The sequence below is a fragment of the Pleurodeles waltl genome, chromosome 6 (assembly GCF_031143425.1).
Source record: "Pleurodeles waltl isolate 20211129_DDA chromosome 6, aPleWal1.hap1.20221129, whole genome shotgun sequence".
NCBI lineage: Eukaryota > Metazoa > Chordata > Amphibia > Caudata > Salamandridae > Pleurodeles > Pleurodeles waltl.
In genome coordinates this window covers 620,220,194-620,244,169 of record NC_090445.1, presented here as the reverse complement: position 1 = coordinate 620,244,169, position 23,976 = coordinate 620,220,194, and positions in this window count along the sequence as shown.

The window sequence follows — 23,976 nt, the reverse complement described above, 5'->3', positions numbered from 1 at the left end:
TTAAATGTCACTAGGTGATGGGGGCACAGGCCTGCAAGCCAGAAGGCTAAGCTGTCGCCTTGATTCCCCAAAAAACCAAATAGGATTCACCACAAAGTATTCAATTTCTGTAAGACTCAACATTCACTTTCTCTTAGGATAAGTCCTCTTTGTTGGGTAGAGCCAAAAATGAGTACGCCATCTTCAAAATTTTTATACCAGGTATACTACTTTAGACATTTTCGATGGTCCCTTGGAATACTGAAGCGGCGGAGTTTAACCGAAACAGCAACCTCATAAATTTAAAGAGCCCAAAAGAAGTGATGAAGGAGGTTAAATTATTAGACTATTCATCCAACCTTATTTAATGGCAAGCAGCCCTGAAATCTAAAGTAGAAAACACTTCTGCATCATTGAGCACTGCAACCATTTCAACAATGTTGGGAATATGATACCTGTTCACTACTACATTCCTATTAAGGTCCGTCAAGCCTACACAAAGCCTGATCTCTCCAGAGGCTTTCTGTTCAATTACAGCTGGTGCCAACCATTTGGTTACTTCGGTTTCCACAATAATGCCTTCACTCTTTAACTTACTAAGCTTGGTGAGCATACAGTCTTTTAGAGCTAAGGCTCACCTTGCATCTTGCATGCAACTGGTACAGCCCTCTCTTTAATTACAATATTGTGGGAGTAATTTGTGAGGCACCCAAGCTTATTGTTGAACGCTTCTTTTAATTTGCTACGTAAACATCTGGACAGGTCACTTCCCTTCCTGTCCAATAAAATAACATCAACCTACATCTTCTTTTCAATCCTCACCTTTTTACCTGGTAATCTCTCTTTTAGTACAATGCTTAGTTCATTATTAGGATCTCATTACACATTTGGTTTTCAGGGCTTTACAGCACCTAGCAAAATGTCCTGTTTCATCACAATTACGACATTTAACAGACACTGCAGGGCATGATTTACTGTTAGCTAAGTGTTCATCACTCCTACATCTGAAAAATTTCCCTTTTAACTCTTTTTTGGGAAAGAATTTAGAGAGACTGTCCAAACATTTTAGAGGTGCTTTACTCACACTTTGTATTCTCTCTATAGGCTGTGAATCATTATCCTTCTTTATCACGTCCATACATGCACGTGAGTGTTCAATGAGTTTTGCTACCAGTAGCACCTCATCTAATTTTGGATTGTCTCTCTGCCACAATTCGTCTCTCACTCTTTCAGTATTGCACCCCAACATGAACTGGTCATGTATACGTTCTTCTTGAGACCCCTCAAATTTACAAGTGGCACCCAACTTATGTAATTCTGCACATATGATTCTACAGACTCTTGTGGCCTCTGTACTCTGTACTCTACTGCTGAAGTGATAGTGCTCTAGGATTGTGTTCACCTTTGGTAAGTGATGTTTTTTTAACTTTCTTATACACGCTTTAAACTCATTTAACTCATTAGACTCAGATCAAGTAAATGTTCAAAAAGTTCCTAACTCTCCACCCCTAAGCAGTGTAACAGTAAAGATTTTTTCCTCTCTGCACGTGGTAAAACACCACAGACACGAGCATAATGTAGGAAAACCTTCTTCCATTTTTTCCATTTCATTGGAGGTTCCCCAGGAGAGGACAGAAAGAAGAGTGGGGGTGTCGCGTTCTTCATACCTATAAAATAAAATTACTCGAACTGTATATCTTATAAGTGCCACAGACTAGTTAAGGCAAAAGTAAGTTATTTAAATGCAATACATTTTGTAGTAATTAACTATTTACAGTTCAATATTGCTCAAAGCTTGTAAAGAGTGTTTAAAAAATAACACAATAACAATAACGAAAAAAACAAAACAAAAAACATACAAAAAAATATTGGTGAGTGATTCACACCTGAGATTTTGATGGGCATGTGGTGGAGGTGGCGGTTGCACTGCTGGAGGCCCGTCGGAGAAAAACACCATATTATGAGCACGGCGTTGTTCCCAATGGGACACAGCCAATAGCCCACCAGTACCGCCAGCCCCAGGTATCTGCAGTCCATCAGGGACCATGTTACCGCTGAGCATATTCGAGGTTACACACCACCAGGATATCCAGTGCAGTCGCACCGCCAGTAAAAGCCTGGCCGAAACGACCAGTATAAAAAGAGACACTCACCTTCGGGAACACAGGTACGTCTGGAGCTGCCAGGGAACCTGACCTTGAAGTCTTCCCACTGCTCCTGGTCACCCTACGATTCCAGAACCAGCGACGGCAAAGAAGACAACAACCGTAAGTACACCCACCTTGCACAAACTGAAGGGAAAGGTATTAGTACACACCCACACTCAAGACACACATCGGGTTGCGAGCGATGGCCACACATGTACAAACATAAACACATACACAACAACCACACAATGCTACACAAAACCATCACAACACATCACACCGAGTAGAATGCACAAAGAAACCACACAACAGATACTGCAACACAATCGCATCACATACACAAAAAACACACAAACCAAATAGCACAAATACAACACATCCATCACGAAGGAAAGGCAGGAAAAGTATGTCTCCATCGAGACCAACAGGTGGCTGGCCCTTATCTATTATAAACAAATATATAAATATCTCAAAAAAGTACAAATAGGGCCAACTGGACAGTCCAAATAGTCTAAGTACCACCAGGCACACATGGCACTTGTGAATGTCCCTATTTGACCACTGACTGCAAAGAGGCCTACATATGGTAGGGGCATCACAGGGGCAGGCAGGCACCTCATGGGTGATGGGGTGGTGGTCAAGGGGGGATTGGCAAGAGCCTGAAAGGATCTCTGCAGGCCAGACAGGGCACCATGAATGCCTTCAGGGAACTCATTGCTCTGCTGTACCTGAGCTGCGAGTCCCTGGATGGCATTCACAATGGTTGTCTGACCCACAGAGATGGGCCTCAGGAGGTGAATAGCCTCCTCACTGAGGGCAGCAGGGCTGGCCGGGGCAGGGGCAGAGGTGCCTACTGCGAAGGAGACCCCCACCCTCCTGGGTGAACGGGCATGGGCAACTTTCGTGGGGAGCAAAAGGGAGAGCAGTGCTGGTAAGAGGGGTGGTAGACAAAGATGTTGCTGGACTGGTCCCAGATGAGTCCGCCACTGCTGGGGGCTTACATCGGAGGAGGAATCCATAAATGACACAGATGATCCATTCTCCCCCGTGGCACTCTCCTCCATCACACTGGTCCCTTCGGCTTTGCTGGTGTCAGCCTCCAGGGTCCCATGAGCTGCTGCTTCCCCACTCGCTGGTGCCCCTTCACCTGATGATTCTGATTCACACAAAGACAGAGGAGGAGTAGGAAGGAGGGAGAGAGAGAGAGAAAAATAGGGTGCAAAAGGATCAATACCTAACAACCATTAACACAGATCAACATGTACATCTCACCAATTACAAAGCGGCATGCCATACCATTACAAGGACACTGCATTTAAGTAAATGCATATTGTGGAATGCAAGATGCTATGCTCATTATACAGCTATTGTGAAAACATCCTGACTTAGTGAATTGGCAAGGCTGAAATACTGCATAGCAACTTTGTGATTGCCAGGGCGATGTCATGCATGACATTTAAACAATAGGGTTACATTCCAGGGACCTCCCAGGGGACTTACCCCATCTACTACCACAGCATAGATAGAAAGGCAAGACCACAGAATGATAGCTGCTGCAATAGATATTGCAGTGTCATTTGTTCACATTGTCACATATCGCAGAATGCCATGGCTGTTTCCCTACACATATACACCCTTAGAGCAACATATGTCAGCATGATAAGGAGTCATTTCCTGAATACTGTCCCATTTAGGCCATCCATGTGGAGGACCCCTGAAGCCACCCCCACAGTCAGTCCATGGCAGCTACTGTGCAAGATACAGATATCCTCAGTCATAGTGTGAGACACATACTGATTGGATAGCACTTACACCTTAGGTGCATTGATGCAGATGGAAGAAGCTGGTCTGACACAATGACTCCAGTGCCCACGGTCACCCAAGCATCAAAATTGTCTACTGGATATACACTGACAGCAGTTTATAGCCACACATGATCGATTCAGAGCCTTACAGGGTGACTGACACCCATTGGGGATGTCCATCGACCATTGATCACATCTGCCCACATGTAACCCACCCTATCCAAACAAGGCCTATCATGTGGGAGGTGGGAGTCTGCAATCACCGCCTTGTGGCTGCTGTGCTGCCCTCAAGCGTCCATCTACCTCAGGGTATGCCACTGTCAATATGCGGGCCATTAGGGGTGTCAGGGTCTGACCGGCACCCCCTCCCTCTTTGGGAGGATGTCCCCAGCTGGGCCTCTACAGTATTCTGGGCCCAGAGTCTTAGGTCCTCCCACTGCTTTTTGCAGTGGGTACTCTGCTGGCTATGGACCCCCAGGGTCCGCACTTGCTTGGCAATGACACACCATATCCCCTTCTTTGATGTGTGCTGACCTGCATGGGTGACACAGACAGAAGGAAAAGGTCATGTAGAAGGGCAACACATCAGCAGCAGTGGACTACTCACATCATACACATCACATGCCCACACCAATATGTCTTCACAGCACAAACGCATGTACTACATGGCCCCTCATGCATCCACTCCCTGTGAGGCGTGGAAATGTCTTACAACCTCACACACCCCTATCACATAGGCCAATGGAATTGGGCTCACCTGCTCCTCTGGCACCCAATACAGCTGTCCATACAGGGGCAGGACCCCGTCCACAAGCTTCTCCAGCTCTTCCTGGGTGAAGGCTGGGGCCCAACCTCCTGCAGGACATGGCAAGGTGGCTCCCAGAGACAGAACACATCAGTTCATGTAGTGTAGGTCTTGCTTGCACGACTGTCAGGAGTCAAGTGAGCTAGGAGGCAGGAACGGGTTGTTACAGCTGCCGCGTACATGACGCCAACATCTGCAGTGATCATCATTAGCCCTAGTTCCCCATAGGCAGCCATGTGATCCAATGAGGAGTTGCACAGCGGTGGAGACCACCTACCGCCATGATGACATATGCCAGTGGAATTAGGTCACTTCCATCTGTCCAGTGCACTCAGGACAGGTGGCTGCCATTTTAGGCACATATGATGGTTTGTACAGTAATAAGTGTGTCATGCTAGACATGTACTATTTGCACTGTAGGTTCAGCCATCATGGGTGGGCCCATGAATGTGATCATCATGCCACAGTGGTGCAGGATGGGCGGGTCTCAAATTCAGGGCATGACCAGTCGCTCAGTACCTCATAGGCAGTGTAACAATATGATGCAGTGGAATTTGTACATACGTGAGATGTGCTGGACTAATATGCAGCTATTTTTTTTTTTTTTAACTTTATTTATATTTTAGTATAGTCATTTACAACATAACAAAGTATTCATCTTGCTGCAAACTTATCAATCACTTGACGTATTTAGGCGGTCGTATACGGTAAACAGTTCTACACATTTCCCCTCCACCCTAAAATAACGGGTAATCAATCTAGTCACAGTCACTGCCTATGTTCATGTGATTCAGTTTTATTATGTCCCATCAGAGTGTCTCTCCTGTTTCAGGTTCGCTTGTTTCCATTCCAGCAAGGTAGCGGCTATAGGCCTCCCAGTATTTCTTCGGTCTGGTGGTGGGGGGGAGCATCTCACTATAGTTGTCTGACTGTGTGTTACAGTATGCCATATCTCTTTGCCACTCTTGTATTGTGGGGACTGGGCCGCGATCCCATCTCATTGCTATCCGTAGTTTGGCTAATAGGAACCTCATCGCCAGCAGCCTGCGATTTTGGGCCGCTAACTGTTTATCCCAGCCCAAAAGTGCTGTCATCGGTTCGCAGGTCATCTGCTCTCCAGTGATACTATTTAGTTCCTGTGTCTCTGCCTTCCAAAACTGCTGTACCATTCCGCACCCCCAGGACATGTGCAAGAATCTAGCACGTACCTCTCCACATCTGGAACAATTAGCTGTCTCTCTCAGTCCATATTGATAGAGTCGTAGGGGGGTATAATAGACTCTATTTAGATATTTAAAATGTATTAGCCGGTGACGGCCGTTTAAGGATTTGGATTTCGTTCTAGAGCAGCAGTATCGCCATTGTGCGTCTGTGATCTGCACCTCCAGCTCTCTCTGCCACTCCAGGCGAGCTTTCGATAACTCATGTTCCCTAGCCCCCTGAACATGTGCATAGAGACAAGAAATCAGTGGCGAGGTTGTTTTCCCAACAGTACTACCGAGAGGGCCTGTACCTCGGGGGGTTCCAGCATATCCTCTCCCAATAATTTCGTCAGAGCGTGTCTCACCCTGTGGTACTGATATTGGTGTAGGGAAGTGGGTGTCTCCGTGTCCCTTGCTATTGCGTCCCAGGTCCTCACTATACCCTTTTCAAAGATATCTCCCATTTTGTCAATGCCTATTTCGCGCATGCATCGCACCAAACCATGGTCTCTCCCAGGAGAAAACCAGGCACAGCATTGTATCGCGGCATGCAGAGAATATAATAATACCAGCCCCTGCTTTTTAATGAGTTCATGCCATGCTCGTGTGTCCGAATTTATGGACGCAAATTCCCTATTACGTCTATGGGGTGTATGGAACAACCTGCTACTCAGCTGTTCTGGGGCAGCCAATTCCCTCTCAATCCTTAGCCACTGGGCCTCTCCCGTCCCATGAAGCCACTCCTGTGCCACTGCCGCATGCGCTACTATGTAATATATCTCAAGGTCTGGGGCGCCCAATCCCCCCATCTCATATGGGAGTGTCAGAGTTCGCCAATTCACGTGAGGTACCTTGTTCGCCCATGCCAATTTTATTCATAACGTTTTCAAAGAGGCAAAGTATGTCTTCGGCAGGACTATAGGTATATTTTGAAACAGGAATAAAAAGCATGGTAAAACCACCATTTTCATCAGTGCTATGCGCCCTAGTAATGACAACAGCAGTTTGATCCACCTCTCCACATCCATCGACAATTTTTTCAGTGCAGTTTCAAAATTATCCTCTATCAGTCTCTTAGGGTCAGTGTGCACTTGTATCCCCAGATATCTGACAGTGTTAGTCTCCCACGCAGGCGGGAAGTCTACATCTACCTGCGTTGATACTGGAGTTAAGGGAAATACGATGGACTTACTCCAATTTATTACTAGCCCTGACAGAGAGCCAAATTTTTGGATTTCTCGGAGTATTGGAGCGACGTTACGCTCAGGATTTTTGATGTATAGTAGGGTATCGTCTACATACGTAGACAAAACAAGGGTGTAATTTTGAAATCTGAGGCCCCGGTGTCCATGGTACTCTCTTATTGCACACGCCAGGGGCTCTGCCACCAACGCATATAACAGGGGAGATAACGGGCATCCCTGTCTAGTGCCCCTCGTAATCCCAAACGATTCAGTCACCGTACCGTTAGCGCAAACTCTGGCTCGGGGGTCACTATACAATGTGTAGATCATTTGGAGGAAGGTGTCGCCCACTCCAAATCTGCGCAAAGTCGCCCTTAGGAACTCCCATTCTACTGAGTCGAAAGCCTTTTCAGCATCCAGAAAGGCTGCCACCGCCTTCAGCTCCGGGTTAATGTTTTGTATTGTGCCAAATAATGTGCGAAGACTCATGGACAGACTGAGACCGGGGACAAAACCTGCTTGCTCAGGTCGAATCAGACCCGGCTGCACTCCAGCCAAGCGATCAGCCAAAATCCAGGCGAAGGTTTTTACATCTACATTTAGCAGCAACAATGGCATATAAGAGGAGCAGTTTTCTCGGGGTTTACCCGGTTTAAGCAAGGCAATTATCATTGCTTCTCTCATTGATGGGGGCATGCTGCCCTTCTCTACCATTTCATCATATACGTCTTTTAACTTTGGGAGTAATAGGTGTTGGTATGCTTTGTAGAAGTATACTGTCAGTCCATCTCTGGACCAGAAGCTTTCCTCTCAGCTATACCTCCCAGTGCTTTCGTAATTTCGCTTAGGGTCAAGGGTGCACCAAGAGCCTCTCTATCCTCCTGTGTCACTCTGGGCATAACGATATGTGTGAGGTAGTCTGCTATTGCATCTAAGCTTGGGTCTACCCTGGTGGAGTATAGTGATTGATAGTATTCTCGGAATCTATCAGCTATAAGTTCAGGGTCTCTTATTTCCTCTCCCCCCTCGGATCGTATGGTTTCAATTGTGTTTTTGCCTCACTGGGGACGTATCAATCCTGCCAGTACTGCCCCCGGTCTTTCTCCTTCCCCGTATATTCGGGCTGTGGCGTATTTACCTAGGTGTTGTATTTCTGCGTGAGCTGTCTCTTGGTATTCTTGTACCTTAGTACAAATTTGGCTCAACACGTTAGCGTCTGCGGTGTCACTGTGGTCTCGCTCCAGTTTTGATAAGTTGCTTTCAAGTATTTGGAGCCGCCGCCTTATCGATCGGAGCACCCCAGCGTGTTTGGTTATGGTGATCCCCCTGATGTACACCTTAAAGGTTTCCCATACCGTGCCTGCCTCGGGAACGGAACCCTCATTAATCCGAAAGAACTCTGTGATCTCTGAGGCCAATTTGGCCTTAAAGACAGTATCTAGAAGTGAGAAGGGAGGAAACCTCCATGAAAATGGAGGAGTCATTATCGTGCCAGTTGTCAACAGTATTAGTACTGGGGAGTGGTCTGAATATGTTCGAGGCCAAGGAGCTTCCGGGGTTAGGCTGTTCAGCAACCGGCGAGCCACTAGCCAAAAATCTATACGCGTGTGTAGATTGTGCACAGGCGAATAGTGTGTATAGCCCCCTCTCTCCGGGTGTCTATCACGCCACACGTCAACCATATCCAGTTCAGCGGCTAAATGCGATATCTCGCATGCCGCCGGCACCGGCCTTCTAGCTACCCCACCCGATCTGTCTAGTGCCGGGTCCAATGTACAGTTGAAGTCACCGCACCAGAGCTGTGGCTGCCCTCCCCAGGAGCCCGCCCTAAGTGCCAGTTCTCGATAAAATAGTGGGTCATCATAGTTGGGGCCATAAATACCTATCAGTAAGAATGTGAATGCTCGCACCGTGCATCGTGCCACCACATATCGCCCAATATGCAGCTATTAAATGGATCACTGGACATGTGATGTGTGTGATATGCTGTTGTCCAGACCCTGTAATGAACAGCTAGGTTGGTCTCCATGCACCCTGAGATTTCCATAATGGTATGCAACGACTATTGGAGCCTGTCACAAGTGATTGTTGTATGCAACAAGGGTCTTGTCATTTAGCCTGTGTTGAGTGGTTATCAAGTTGTACATTCTCCCCTCTCTATTCTAGATACCGGGTATTGGGGAGAAGGAGACATGCACCAGTGTACCGCCTCCTCGTGGACCTTTCAACTGTGGAGGAGCGTCACATCATCCAGACCTATCGTCTGAATCATCACACCATAATGGAACTATATACCCAGTTGGAGCCAGATCTATTGCCTGCTATACATAACTCATATGCCATCACTCACACAGTACAGGTCTTGTCTGTGCTACACTTCCTTGCCTCTGGTTCTTTCCAGATTACAGTGGGTTTGGCAGCATGAATGTCACACCCATGCCCAGTCTTCTGTTGACAGATGTACTGTCTGCTTTACTGAAAAACATGGACAGCTTCATCAGGTCCCCGTAACATGTGGATTTTCCTATTGTTAAGGTTGACTTCTATCATGTTGGACGCATCCCTTTTGTGATTGGGGCTATAGATGGCACCCACATTGCATTTGTCCCTCTCACAGCCAAAGAACAAGTCTATAGGAAAAGGAAAAACTACTACTCCATCAATGTACAGGTGCCGTGTATCGCGAACAAGTACATCTCCCATATGACGGCAAAGTATCCTGGATCTGTTCATGACTCCTTCATTCAGAGGAACAGCAGTGGCCCACACATGATGGCACCACTACAGAGAGAAAGAGTGAGGCTCATTGGTAAGTTTGCAATAGGATGTGTGTGACTGTAGTGTCAACTCTCATCCCATTCAGCCCTGTGGCTCTACCGGTATTGTGACAGGTCCTACCATTGTGCACACTGGTGACTCTGGCTATCCTAATCTTCCCTGTCTGCTGGCACCAGTGAGGTACCCTACCACAGATGGGGAACACCATTTCAATGAGGCCCACAGCACAACAAGGTGTGTTATTATAAGAACATTTGTGCTTAGAAAGGCCAGATTCAGGTGCTGCCACGTCTCTGGAGGTGCCCTCCTCTACAGTCACCTAAAGGTGTGCCAGATCATAGTTGCCTGCTGCATTCTACACAATCTGGCCCTGAGACGACAGATTCCATTACTGTCTAATGAGGAGGAGGCAGCTGGACTAGTGGCTGATGCTGGGAACATGGAAAGTGATGAGGAGGCTGATGAGGAAGGTGCAGCAGAGTCCAGGACTGAGCTGATCACTCATTACTTCAATTAAGATACAGGTATGCTGTGTGTGTATTGTCAGGTGTATTATTTACAAAATGATTCATGACTGTGCTGCTCATGGTATGGTACGTCATTGGAGGTGTTCACTGTACATATTCCTCGGTGTGAGTTGTGGTGCGAGACAGATAGCATATCAGGAGCTGTTATACTGATGAAATCTCACTGACATGTGTGTAAATGCAGATTGGTAGGTGGACAATTCCTATGTACAGGCATGTGGTGTGTCATTTGTCCTGCAAGGTCCTGTGCAGATCTTTTTCCAAATGGAGATTGTGTGATGTGTCTCACACCCTATCAAAACTGTTGGCTGTGGCATTCATGGACATTGTCCTTTCCTAACAGTAGTAAGTGTAGTAAATTAACCATTTCACCTGTGATCTACTGCATAACAGCCATGTGATTCATGATCTTGTGGGTGTAAAATTGTCTTCTGTTGTCCCCTGTGTAGTTGCAAATCCACACTGTGCAGGACAACAATGTACCACACATGTGCTGTGGCTCCCACCGTGCCTATTATCCTGATGTGAGTCCCTGTCTTGGTCTATTTGCAGGTTGGATTTGTGGATCTTCTCCTGTGTGTGGCTGGGCTAGAGACTCCAGTGCAACTGGAATTTGGTCCTTGTCTGTTGTAGAGTGTCACCTGCAGGGGATGGCTCCCTCTGCTGTCCATATGACATACTTTTGGTGAAGGTCAATTACCACACATTACATTTCGCTAGGATTTATATTCATACATGTGAGAATAAAGAAACTAAGACAGTTCCCGTGTTCGATGTTGTTTATTGTGCACAAAGTGTGGAAGAGTTGATGAGTGTGGTCATGGTTATAGTAAACATCAGAGTAGGTGGCCTAGCTGTATCCAGTGCAGGTCTGGTATCCATGGGCCATGGGAAATGGAATTATGACATTGAACAGCCAACAGGGTAACTCAGTTGCACACAAAAGGAGAATTTCCAGAAGAGGGTCACTTCCTGGCAGTGGGTTTGGTCTTGGAATCAGCTCCTGCAGGATTTCTGGATGGATAACCATGTTTCCGGGCAGGGTTCTTCTGATGCAGAGAGTGGGGTGCCAGTGGCCTGTGTTTCCTCTGGCAGGGCCTCCATTCCACTAGCTGAGGCTGATGTTAATGGCTCAGTTGGTATCTGGCTAGTGGATGAGGCCTGCTGGTGGGTGGAGCTAGCAAGCAGGAGCTTGTGAGCTCCTTGAGCACCCCTGCAAATACTTTTCTAGCACTATGTTCCAACTGTGTTGGGACATTCCGCCTCTTTGAGTTTTTCTCTCTCTTTCTAAGTCCTGCTTGAATTTATGTAAATAAATTTTGTAAAGAAATTACTTTCCGAAGAGAGTATTTATCACTTCTCTTTGCAGAAAATAGAGTTATTTATCCCGGCCTTTTGACCAATTTTGTGTTATAAATTGTTTCCTTACCCAGGTCTGGTAGGGTTTGTTGGGTGAACCTCTTTTTCACTATATACAGTTGAGTCCCTTAGGCGCCCAGCCCCTGGCCCACAGGTGCCCTCCCATAGCCCCTGACCCCCTGTGCCTATGCCCCTGGCACAGTGTGCCCACTCCCAGTTACCCTAGGGCCATTATTTTCTTCGGTGTGAAGGGTCGACTCAGGTCCCTGTACTGTGGGGCACACTGCTGATTGACCAGTTCTTGGGACACAGGTTTGGGGAGCAGGGTTTGGCTGAGAAGTAGATGCAAAAGGTTGGGGAGGGGGATTGGATGTGGGTGGGCTGGGGTTGGGATTGGTGGACTGACCAGGTGTCCCAGATGGGCCTGGTAAGTCGTCCAGACATCTTGTGGCATTGTCGACACTGGAGCCCTCATCCTGCGGAGGGCTGGCTGTCTCTGGCATCCTCTACTTTGTGGCAGTGAAAGTGGTACCTGCAATCTAACTGGGAGAGTATCACATGGTGTGGATGTGAATGTTGGTCTCTGTGTCTGATGTATACAGTGGCTTAACTTGATTCCAAGTTATGGCAATGACAGATACAGCACTGCAGATATTATTTGTAGGTAATGTACAGTGATATGGGTAACAGGTTCCATTGCGGGTTGCTGTATGAGGATTGCATTTCTGTCATTGCCATATATCGGTCCTCAGTTGTAGCATCCTGTTGGTGTTGCTGGTGCGATAGTTGTACATGCAGTTATTGCACTGTGAAGTGGACAGATCTGCTTTTCATGTGGATGTGCAGGTGCATTGCGGGAGTCGTAGTGATGGTGTATGGCAGTGCTATCAGACAGTGGCCAGGGACTGCCTGGCCGTAGTGGCTGGGTGGTGGGGTGGCATGCAGGGGAGGGACTTTTGGTGAAGGTTTGCGAGGTGTGGTGGAAGATAGGGTGACTTTGGGAGTTATTGGGTGGTGGGGTAGCATGCTGGTGGGCTGTTTTAGTCCTAGGGGTGTGTGGGTACATTGCCAGTGTCCAGTCCTCCAGGTATTCCTGTCAGGAATACAGGACATCCAAGACCTTCTCCTCCCACGATGTGGGATCTAGGGGAGGAGGTGGTGGCCACTGCCAGTCTCCATTAAGGCAATTTGGTGCCTGTAGGCCATGGAACGCACCTTCCCCCTAGGATTGTTCCACCTCTTCTCTTGTGCGTGGAAGGTTGCCAACTGAGTTGACTCTGGCAATGATTCTCTGCCATAACTCCATTTTCCTGGCTATGGATGTTTGCTGGACCTGTGATCCGAGCAGCTGTGGCTCTACGCTGATGATTTCATCAACCATGACCCTCAACTCATCGTCTGTGAAGCGTGGGTGTTTTTGACGGGACATGGTGGTTATGCTGTGAGTGGGGTGTGTGTAGTGTGCAAGGGTGCAGGGTAGGGTGCTTGGTGGGGTGGGGGGTGCTTGGTTGTGTGTGCTGATTGCTTGTGGTGTTTGTGTGCTGTGACTATGTGTGTTTAGTGTCAATGGTGCAGTTGTGTGGTGTGTGCTGAGTGTTTTGTGTGATTGTGCGCATGGTGTACATATTGCAGTGTCTCTGGTTTGTATGGTCCTCGCTGTCGGTCTATTTTGTTTTGGTTGCTAAGGGTTGTGTGGAGGTGTGTTTAATAATGATGTGTGTTGGTGTGTCTAATGTGTGTATATGTGTCAGGTGTGGTGTTTTTGATTTGTCCAATGTGGTGCTGTGTTCTGGTAGAGGTGTGTTTTTGGCCATGGCAGTTCACATCGCCAATGGTTTTCTGCAGTGCAATGACCACTGTGCTGATTTGAGGGTCGTAATATGAAGGACGGAATTTGTTTGGCCTGGCGGTGCTGGTGGTGGGACCACCTCTATCCCCCTCTCGGTTGTCCTGGTGGTGTCCGATTTGTGACTATTTCTGGGCGTAATGCTTTGTGGACTCAATGCGGCAAGCGAGATACCGCCAAAACTGGTGGTCTTTTGGCACCTGGGGCGGTCTTGCTGAAATAACGCCAACTCGTAATGAAGGCCTTAGTCTAAATACTGTAAATGTTTGTAAATATCACCTTTGACTGACAAAGTTCAAGTGAGTAGATAAATGAATATGGGTGGCACAGAGGAGGAATTTAATTGAGTGGTGTGTCTATCACTGAGTTATTCTCTTAAACACTGAAACCACTTACTCATTGCATTAGGCACACAGCGGTAAATTTAATCGAATGTTGGGCCTGTCACTGAGTTATTCCTTTAAATGTTGAAACCACCTAATGATGGTCACATAGTTCAAGAACACTACACAGAGGCAGCACACCACATGCTAGTTGATATTTCTGCAGTCATAAACCGATCCAAATCCAGATACTTAATAATTTGGCACTGCTGCCTTTTGGCTGTGACACACACACAAAGGCAACTTGGGGCACTGCAGTGCAGCAGCAGTAGTATACGAATATAGTCAGAAACAACCTTATCCTTGGTATTTGATATTTTACAATGATGAAACTTTATAATGGTGAGTCTGTGAGGCCCCTCTGAGCTGAAGCTAACCCCTGATTACTCCTGACGGGCATGAGCTAAGGGTTACATAATTCATGTGACATACTAGTTGCTAACGCTATTATACTGCAGTTTTTTTTTCACCGATCCATCTGACTCCCGATACTTACTTTTTTTTACACTGCTGCCTTTAGTCTGGGATAAACACTGAAAGGGCACTTGGAGCACTGCAGTGCAGTAGAGGTAGTATGCTATGTAGGGAAATCTGCCACATCCTTATTCTTGGCATTTGAAATATTGTATTTGATTTTTTACAATTGTGGAAATTCATTTTAGAATGGCGAGTGTCTGAGGTCCGCTCTGAGCTGAAGATACACTCTGATTATTTCGTGAGACGGCAGTGTGCATTAAGTCCGGCTTTGCCCCCATTTTGTAACTCGTCACGGACTTGTGTGACGCAGTAAATAAGGTGTTGATCATAAAATATTAGGGGAAGAGCTTGCGGTGCCCATTTAAAAAAATGAACAATTAAGCTTCAGGGATGTCATGTCACATAATAAAGATACTACATCCCCACAATCAGGACTGAAATGCCCATAAAATGCCATTATGATACACACACAGTAAGTCTCATCAAATTGAACAATGTGAGTTAGTTGCAGGCACCAAGGCCAGCAGATATTATCAGTGCTATCATGCCAGACTGACATCAACAAAATACATTTACATTGACAGAAACCTATTAACGGATTAATAGGCTGGAATTTATTTAGCAGTCCGTCAGTGTCTATTTCTTACAAAGAAAGGTACAAGGAAGGTTGTGTGTTTTTAACAACATGAACAAATGTGTTGTGATCAAGACTGGTCTAAGAACTCCAACACATGCATTTGCTTTCCGAAAATCCGACTTTTTCATCTTTGAAATATTAACATTATACTACATGCAAAAAACATTTTCATCTTTAGTTTAAATGATACACAAACAGCGTCAGCCAAGTATACCTTATAAATTATCTCATATTTTCTACACCATGGTGGGAGTCTTGCGCAATCTTAGAGCACTGCCTTCTTTGGTCAGGAAGGGAGTTGGCTGGAACCACCAGGACTCGTCTCCATCACTCCTTCTTCAATGCCATTAGTGACTCTGCACACAGTGATGGGGGGAAGAGAGCAAAGGACAGAGTGGCTAATCACTGCACGGCTTTGAAATAAAGCCATGCAGTGATTGGTCATGTGTTCCGGAGACCTGAACTCTTAACCCCTCACTTCCTCATGTGCAGAACCATGCCTAACCTCGAGTCCTGCACAATCTAGACACTGCTCTCTTAATAAGAGCAGCACCAGTATTGGATTAGGGAGGTGCAAGGGACCTGTGGTAAGAACCCCACACCCTCGCATTCCCCTCCACCCACTCACTATGCAGAATTGGTGAGAGGCCAGTTTAGTGCGCATGTTAAGCTGGTCACCGAAAGGCAGTCAGCCAAAGTTGACATATGCACTTTGAAATGTGAGTATGTGTATGATCAGGAGGTGAGCCTGTATTATTGCTGGTCAATTATTTTTAAGCCCCACACACTCATCATGATGCAGGAACTAAGCAACCCTCCTGTGGCACCCACATCTGGAAACAAAAAATGTAAATTGCATTTATTTACTTAAAATTCAGGGGTTAGATGGGGAAAATACACAGGGGCAATACCCCCAATGCCCTAATAGGGGAGCCGCCCCATGATTTTGATTTTAATGGACAGTACTCCATCCAACAGGTTAAGGACGTTACTGCTGACATCCTCATGAACTACCTTGTGCCAAATATAGAGATAACCACTGTAGGAGGCTGACTCCGTTTTTTGGTGTGGCACCTTATGCTGAGTCCAGGCAACCCTTAGTGTTAGTGAATAGGTGTCCAGATAGCAAAAGCTCTCTAGTGGTAACTGAGATGATCAGCTGAAGCTTATCCAGGAGGTATGTAAAGTACCTGCAATCAGTTGTGGCTCGCGGGAATTCATGGGGGTGGGGTAGCGTGCAGGGGGGGAGGTGGGAGGGGAAATTAATAACATTTAATAAAACAACATTTTTAAAAAAACGTACCTCCTCCGTTCCCATGCTGTTCCTCTCTCCCATATCGTCACTGCAAGCAGACAGAGGCTTCCAGCCTGCCCTGCGGCCAATCCTGACGCTGCTGAACTGTCGTTGCTAGGCTGGAGAGAGCCCTGTGCGCCCGTGTGTTTGGCTGGCTTGAGACGGCCGGCCAAACACACATGCGCTCTGAGGGGGAGTGCACTCCCCTCTGCTTGTCACCCCCAATGCCCCGCCCCTTTCACAAGGAAGGGATAAAAAACACAGTTTATTAGCCCTTCCTTGTGAAAAGATTTGCAGTGGTTGCTGCTGGCCGGGGGGGGGGGGCAATGCTCCTCCGCACTTATGGAGGAGCCGTCCCTGCTTTTGAAACCACAGTAGACAGACAGTACTTTACTCATAGAAAGAACCACGCAAGTGTTGCAGAAATAAAGGATACTTTATTACAGCACTATTACTAGACAAGCATTGGTATAGCTCCCTTTGGAGATATCTACACACAATATATACACAAAATAGCCAACAGATATATAGAGGGCCCTATGGAAGGGCCAAACCATATACTAAGAAAGTGGAATGTGAAATAGTGAACCCAACCAAGGTAAGTGTGGCAGTTAGCTAGGCGCTGGGGTAAATAAAAACTACAGAGGTAAGTGCGGTAAGTGTCCCCAGCAACCAGGTGGAAGATAGTTACCTACCCAGTCATTCCATAGGCTAACATGTGGTTGGTGTTCGGGTGATTCAGGACCCTTTCCTGTGGACCCCAAGGAGACCAGCAGACAAAAGGAAAGTTGGAGAGATTCCTCACCCCAGGATATACAGAAGACAGGAGTCCCTACACCAGGGACACAGATGCAGATGGGAGAATGGACTCTCTCTGAAGTAAGTGGAAGCCTCGGATTGTCCAGCTGCTATCATGACCCATGGACCAGGTCGGAGGAACCCAAGGATGGATTCCAGATGTGGAGGACCTGAAAAGGGAGGAGACAGAGTCCAGCACCCTTGAATGTGCCCAGGTGGTGCAGGTGGCAATGCCCAACTTCCTAGAGGTGATAAGTCCAGCTGCTGGGTCCAGGAGCTGCAGAAGATCACCTAAGTCACTTAAGAGCTGTCCCTCGGTGGTCACAGGATTGCAGGAGGGTCAGTGACCAGTCAGGTCACCAACAAGCACTGGCAAATGCAAGCAGGAGCTGAGTAGTATTTGCAAGGTTTTGGGGACCAACAAGGTCCAGGAGACTTTACCCTTGAGGGGGAGTCAGGGATGGTACTCAGGACACAGGAAGGCCAGCAGAAGTAATTGCAGTCCCCACGAGTGACCTACAGGTGATGGACACAAGGAGTCACAAGGAGAACTCAGCAACACAATAAAACAGAAGTCCCACATTGCAGGAGTTGCTGGACAGGGGCTGATCTTCAAGTTACCGAATGCTGGTGTCCGGGGCTTTTTCGTGCCTGAAGATCTCCTGGAGGAAGAGTCAACAAGCCTTGGCAAGTGCAAAAGTTGCAGTGCACATGGGTTCCATTCCAGTTGCAGGAGCAGAGGCCCATAGTCTCCCAAGTTGGACAGAAGACAATTAGAACCCAGAGGAAGTCACAGACTCACCACCTGTGAAGCTTAGACTTAGACTAGAACAGCAGGCCCCACAAGCCGGTCAACGTTGTCTTGCAGTGCTTGCGGTTGCAGGGGAGTTACTCCTTCACTTCTAGGGAGATTCTTCACGCTTCCAGGTGCTAACAGAGTCTTTGTGACCCTGGATGATACACAGCCTTGGATGGTGCAGAATTCTTGAAAGACCAGGAAAAACAATGTTGCAATGGGAGCCTTCCCACCAGAAGCTGGTGTGTTTCAGTTCCACAGCAGAACAGCAATGGTCCCAGCAGGAAGGAGCAGAAGATATCTTCAGAGAGTTCCTTGGGCATCCTTGCTCGACAAACCTGAAGACCCACCCTTGGGGGAGCCCTTAAGTAACCCTAAAAGGGAGTTGGTCACTCTCAGAAATGACCCACCTATCAAAGAGGGTCGGGCATCATCTACCTAAATAGTCAGATGCTCCCAGGGGCCTCTGCCTATCTTGTTTCCAAGATGTCAGAATCAAGTAGCCATCTGGTAGAGCTCTGTTAACCTCCTTATGGAGGAGCTGGACAGGGAGGTGGTCATTCACCTGTCCTTTGTGCAGTTTCACACCAGAGTGGGAACTGGGGGATCCTGAACTGCTGCAAACTGGATTAAGCCAAAATGTGTCCTTGGAAGCATTCTAGGGGTGCTCAGAGGCCATCCCACTCCAGCTTTAGACACCTACTACACAAGGGGAGGTGGTATCACCTCCCCCTTGCAGGAAATCCTTTGTTCTGCCTCTCCGGCCTATGCCATCTCACCAGCTAGGGGCCAAAGGAGTGTCTGGGGTCAGCAGCAGTGTAGGCTGGCAGCCAGACCCCATAATGGGTATCATGCAACTAACACTGGAATCAGTGTAGCTGCATGATTCCAACATGTTTGATACCAAATATGGCTAAGTTTGGGGAAGCAATTATGTAGTCTGGCCATTTGTGTTAACCATTGTCCACTACATACCTTAAGATGGCTTCCCTGCACTTACAGAGTCTATTAAATCGGCCTGGGTTCTGTAGGGGCACCCCGCTCATGTAGCGGTACCCTCACACTTAACGACGTGTGCCCTGCCCTTGAGCTGAAGGGCCTATCAGATGGGGGTGGCTTATAGTGTCTAAGTGCAGTGACCTGCTTCGGTGGTCAAAGGGTGCATGCATCATTTCACACAGGCTGCAATGGCAGGCCTGCAGATACAGTTTGCATGGGCTCCTGTGGTTGGCACAATATACGCTGCATCCAATGGGAGACCCATGGTGTACCAATGCCCGGGGTACCTAAGTACCATTTATTAGGGACTTATATGGGTGCGCCAGTATGCCAATAGTGGGTAGAAAAAGTTTACCAGCAACCAAATTTAGAGGAGAGAGCACAGTCACTGAGGTGGATCTCAGTGAACTACAGTCTAAACACACTGACATCAGGCAAAAAGTGGGGCTAACTATGCTAGAAAGATGGCACTTTCCTACAAACACCAGCCAAGTTGTCATCTTCGCATAGGCAGTTCCTTTCAATGTACAAAACGTTTAGTAGACAGCCACTGTCAGCTTTGACTGTCTGCCAAACTTATAAAAACATATTTTTCAGAAACAAACTCCCCAAGTGGAGTTTGTTTCTAAAAAACACAAAAACCTGAGTTTTCTACCACAGTTTGGGTGTGTCATTATTTACTTTTTCTGTCCCTCTGCAGCGTCTACTCTATAGAATGGAGGCTCGGTTGGTGTAATATCTAAGGTTCGGCCGCTTCTAAATGAAGCAGGCATACTGAGGATTTGGCGGTGCACTCCATGGTGTTTGCGACTGAGTACCCTGTCTCCCAAACTTTAAATTAGGCCCATAATCCTTTCAGTATAGGGTGAAGCAACACTGTAATGAATTTTTTAACCTTCCTGACACACTTTTTCCACAAATGTGTATAAGGTGATTGCGTGAATATTCAGAAACTTCAAAACTGATTTTTTTCTGTCTAGGAGGGCAGCAGGAGCACCACCGAGGATGCAAACTGCACAAATGCCCGCGCATGCGCATGTGAAGCTAGGGGAACACGCCAGCTGGTAGGCACAGGACGTGTGCAGCAACAGTTTCAAAATCGCTGGGTGATCAACTTGTTAAGGGACCAACTTTGTGGCAGCTGGTGCCCCTGTCCTCTGGCCTCGCTCGGAGCACGGAGCAGCAGCACCTCGAGTCACATATTGGATCTCTGCTCCTCCGCTTCGCTTGCCTGCGGCGTGACAGCTGTACAAGCAGTGATTTTTGGTAGAAACACAATACTTTTGGACACGAAATGCGAAAGGTAACCAACATGTTGATGGACCAAGAACCCGTTTCTGAGTAGCGCTTCATAAAACTCTTTTTTCAGTTGACATCATAAGACATGGCTACGGCTATGCTGTCAAGTCAGGCCGCAAAAGCGCAATCGAATTAACATTAAACTGGCCCCTAAAAATAGTTAATGGGTTTCATTTTCTTCTGGACGTCTTCTCACTTTCTGATATGAGCTGCCGAGTTGCTGTGTCCGAAGCTTTTATATTAATATTAATGGTTAACTTATACATATTGTGCGTCATGTCCAGTTCTGTCGTTTCTAGGTGCTATACTTAGCAGATGGGTGGCTGAGCCAGCCTGCGGTTTGAATTTGTAACCTCGATGATGGAAGATGTCCAGAGTAAATAAGTCGCTGAGCCATCTTTTGTGTTGTACATTTTACACAGCTTGATCGATCCTTGGTTTGACCTCAAATACTAAACTTGCAGCATTTTAATTCACATCTGCAATGCACATTCCCTCATTTACATTTGTTCGTCCTGGGACATTAGATGTTAATCGCATGTGATGAGCCACAGCAGCGCTCCGTGACACCCGCACATTTATCTGCCCTTTCTGGTACTCCACTTGAAGCTTGCCTGTGCTGGCCTGTGGCGCCTCTGTTTACCACCATCACTCTTTGTCCTGACAAAATGAACATCTGGAAATCAATCCCCCTTTTTATTTTTAGCACCGAAACTCGATGACAGTTTCGTTGACCTATCAGTCCCGAAAGATCTTTGTATATTTTTACACTTTCTAGGAGTAAACAGTGGAGCAAGCCAGGGACCTCTAGCGCACTGTGTGTGCCAAGTACTCAAATCACGTCATGTTCTTGACCTCTCACCGGGGCCGTTCAATACCTAGCCCGGTTCCCCGCTGTCTGGTCCGGTCAATAGGACCTTGCTCCTCTATTTTTATCAGCCTTTAGCCATAGGAAACACTCGGTCAGGGGAATGGAATGCATTGGCAGGTTATTGAACTGAGAGGCTTGTTTAGAGTGGTAGCAAGGTATCTGCAGAAGGCGCACCGAATAATGGCGTATTCTGCCACATTTAGTTTCACCTCAAACTCTGTGGCACTCGAAAGTGTAGTTTTACAGCAAGCAAAATAAGAATGCAACTTTAGTCATCTGAAAGCACATTGTCAATTTGCCACGATATTATCAGCCTGATTTTGGAGGCTATGATCAATATAATTTATCCTGTGATTTATTTAGTCATGGGGTCACTGTGTCTGTGCCGGGTATTGATTCTGTGGATGAGTAGCACGGGCATCACGGAACGTGTTGTAAGTAGTAATTATGCTACGGATCCTGTGTTTAGGATTAGTAACTTTATTGGAGGAAGTCAAATACAGATACTTTAAACTAGCAGGGCAGGGGTAACACGTTGGCCACAAGCAATAAAACACCAACCGTGCACCTCTCCTGTCGTACATCCCAGACAGACCTGCCTTTAGTATTCAGGACATTCAGCACGACGATCTGTGGAATCTTTTGTAGGATTATACCAATTCCAGGACTCCAGACCATCTGCTCAAGGATCTACCACCACCATCGACTTTTTAACCTGGGACTCAGGGAAAAGCTGTCATCTACTAATCAGGATGAGCCTCCTTTATCCTTGATCCTGCCCATGCTACAGGGAAACGGCACCGTACAGAGACCTCGAGAGTAACTGAAGTTTACCTTGGTTTCACCCTCTAACATGATAAATTGAAGGGATAGGTGGAGGAGATCATAATCTACCTTGAAGCTTTGATCCCATCTTCGTAGTATTATTGGTTCCGGAGATATTCACATTTGAACTGCTGATCTATATGCAAGAAAATGCATTGTCTCAGGATTTTTGCCCTTATTATTTTGGGTGGCCAGTGTTGGTTTCCCCATATCGAAGGATTCCTCCAGCACTGGAATTTCTTAACCTTGACTGGTAGTTCAGAGACAGCTATTGCCTCAGAGAAGCTAGCCAGTGGCTAGTTGAACGCTGGCAGGTGGCACTCAGTCCATCGGGCCATGGATAGTGAATCCAGGGAGCTGAACTTTCTGTAATAAGCTTTACCCTCAAGAAACTTTTTTTAAAAAATGGGATCAAATCGTACACTTTACGGCAATTTTTTCATTTACATTTGGTAAAAAAAATGTAGATTCTGAAGGACTCATGCAGTCTTCCAGTACTTTCATGATGTGGCAGGTTTGTCTGTCTTAAGACAATTTAAAGAAAATGGCAATTAATTACATTAATAAGCGCAATACCACTAAGCAAATATTTAACAAACCATAGTTGATACGGGGCAGCTTAGAAGATGCAATTTCCTCACCCTAAGCCTCTGTCCAGATGCATGACCTTACCTTGTAAAAGTGGTAGTGCTAATGTTTCTAATACTTTTTATATATTTGTTCTCTAAAGGTATTGAGGTATTATTGTCTTGTATGATAATAGCTAATTGTTCTTAAAAATTCATGCGTGGCTTTGGGAGTGAATTACTGTGAGAAAGTAGTGACCATGTTCTTTTTCATGAGCTTTCTTTTTTCATTCAAATACTCATGTTTTCTGATTGTCCACATCTGTACAAAAAAGTGGATATTTCTTTGAACATATGAAAACATTGGAAGCTTGGTGTATTTTCTTGAATGCATTGTACTAAACACCGTTTTTTATGCGTTGCACTGAACAATAGTTCTTTGGATTCGTGCCCCTAAGTCTTACAGTTTGTTTAAAATACGTTTTTTTAAACTTGAAGATTAATGACCCATTTAGAGTTTGGCAACTGTGAGATACTTACCCAAAAGTAGCTGATGTTGTGTCCGTTTAGAGTGCATGGACATTAGTACACCCGAAGCAGAGTGGAGAGAACATTTGCCACTTTAAAGCAGATGTCCTGCGTCCACCAAACTCTGAATTCACCCCAAAGTCATCAGCCATTCTGTGGACTATGCTAAAATCTATTGTTGAGGAGATTCAACTTTATAACCAATTTACAGACGGATGTCACAATGGGTAAGTATTGCAGTGGAAGTTCACTAGCCATTACATTTTTCTTGCTTTTCACTGGGGATGTTCTGCTTTTTCTAATATTTCAATTTGTGTACGGTTTCAAGATCTATTCTCCTTTTGGCAAATCTCATTGATTGATTGATTGATTGAAATTCCTTTATTTCGATTATAAAAAAAAAAATCATAAAAGTACAAAACATTACAATTTACATAATTCATATGATGAACAATCAGACATGTTAAAAACCTTAAAACGTTAAAAAGAAGCAAGGCCATAACCCGACCCTAGGTTCTTAAATGAAAAATAATCATATAGTCTAACTACAGAAAACATACAAATCTAAGGCCCAAAGTTCATAATCTTGTTCCAACTCAAGGCATTTTAAAAAAAGTTAGAAACTTCTCCTGCAACCATGGAATCATTCAGCAGTTGTAAATATAAGAAAGCAGGGCGATATTGATAAAAACCCTTGGTTTTAAGAATTGGCAGAATAAATCTTCTTCTAAGAGAATCATAAAAATTACAGAACAAGACCAAGGGCCTGATTACAACTTTGGAGGAGGTGTTAATCTGTCCCAAATGTGACGGATATACCACCAGCCGTATTACGAGTTCCATAGGATATAATGGACACGTAAAACGGCTG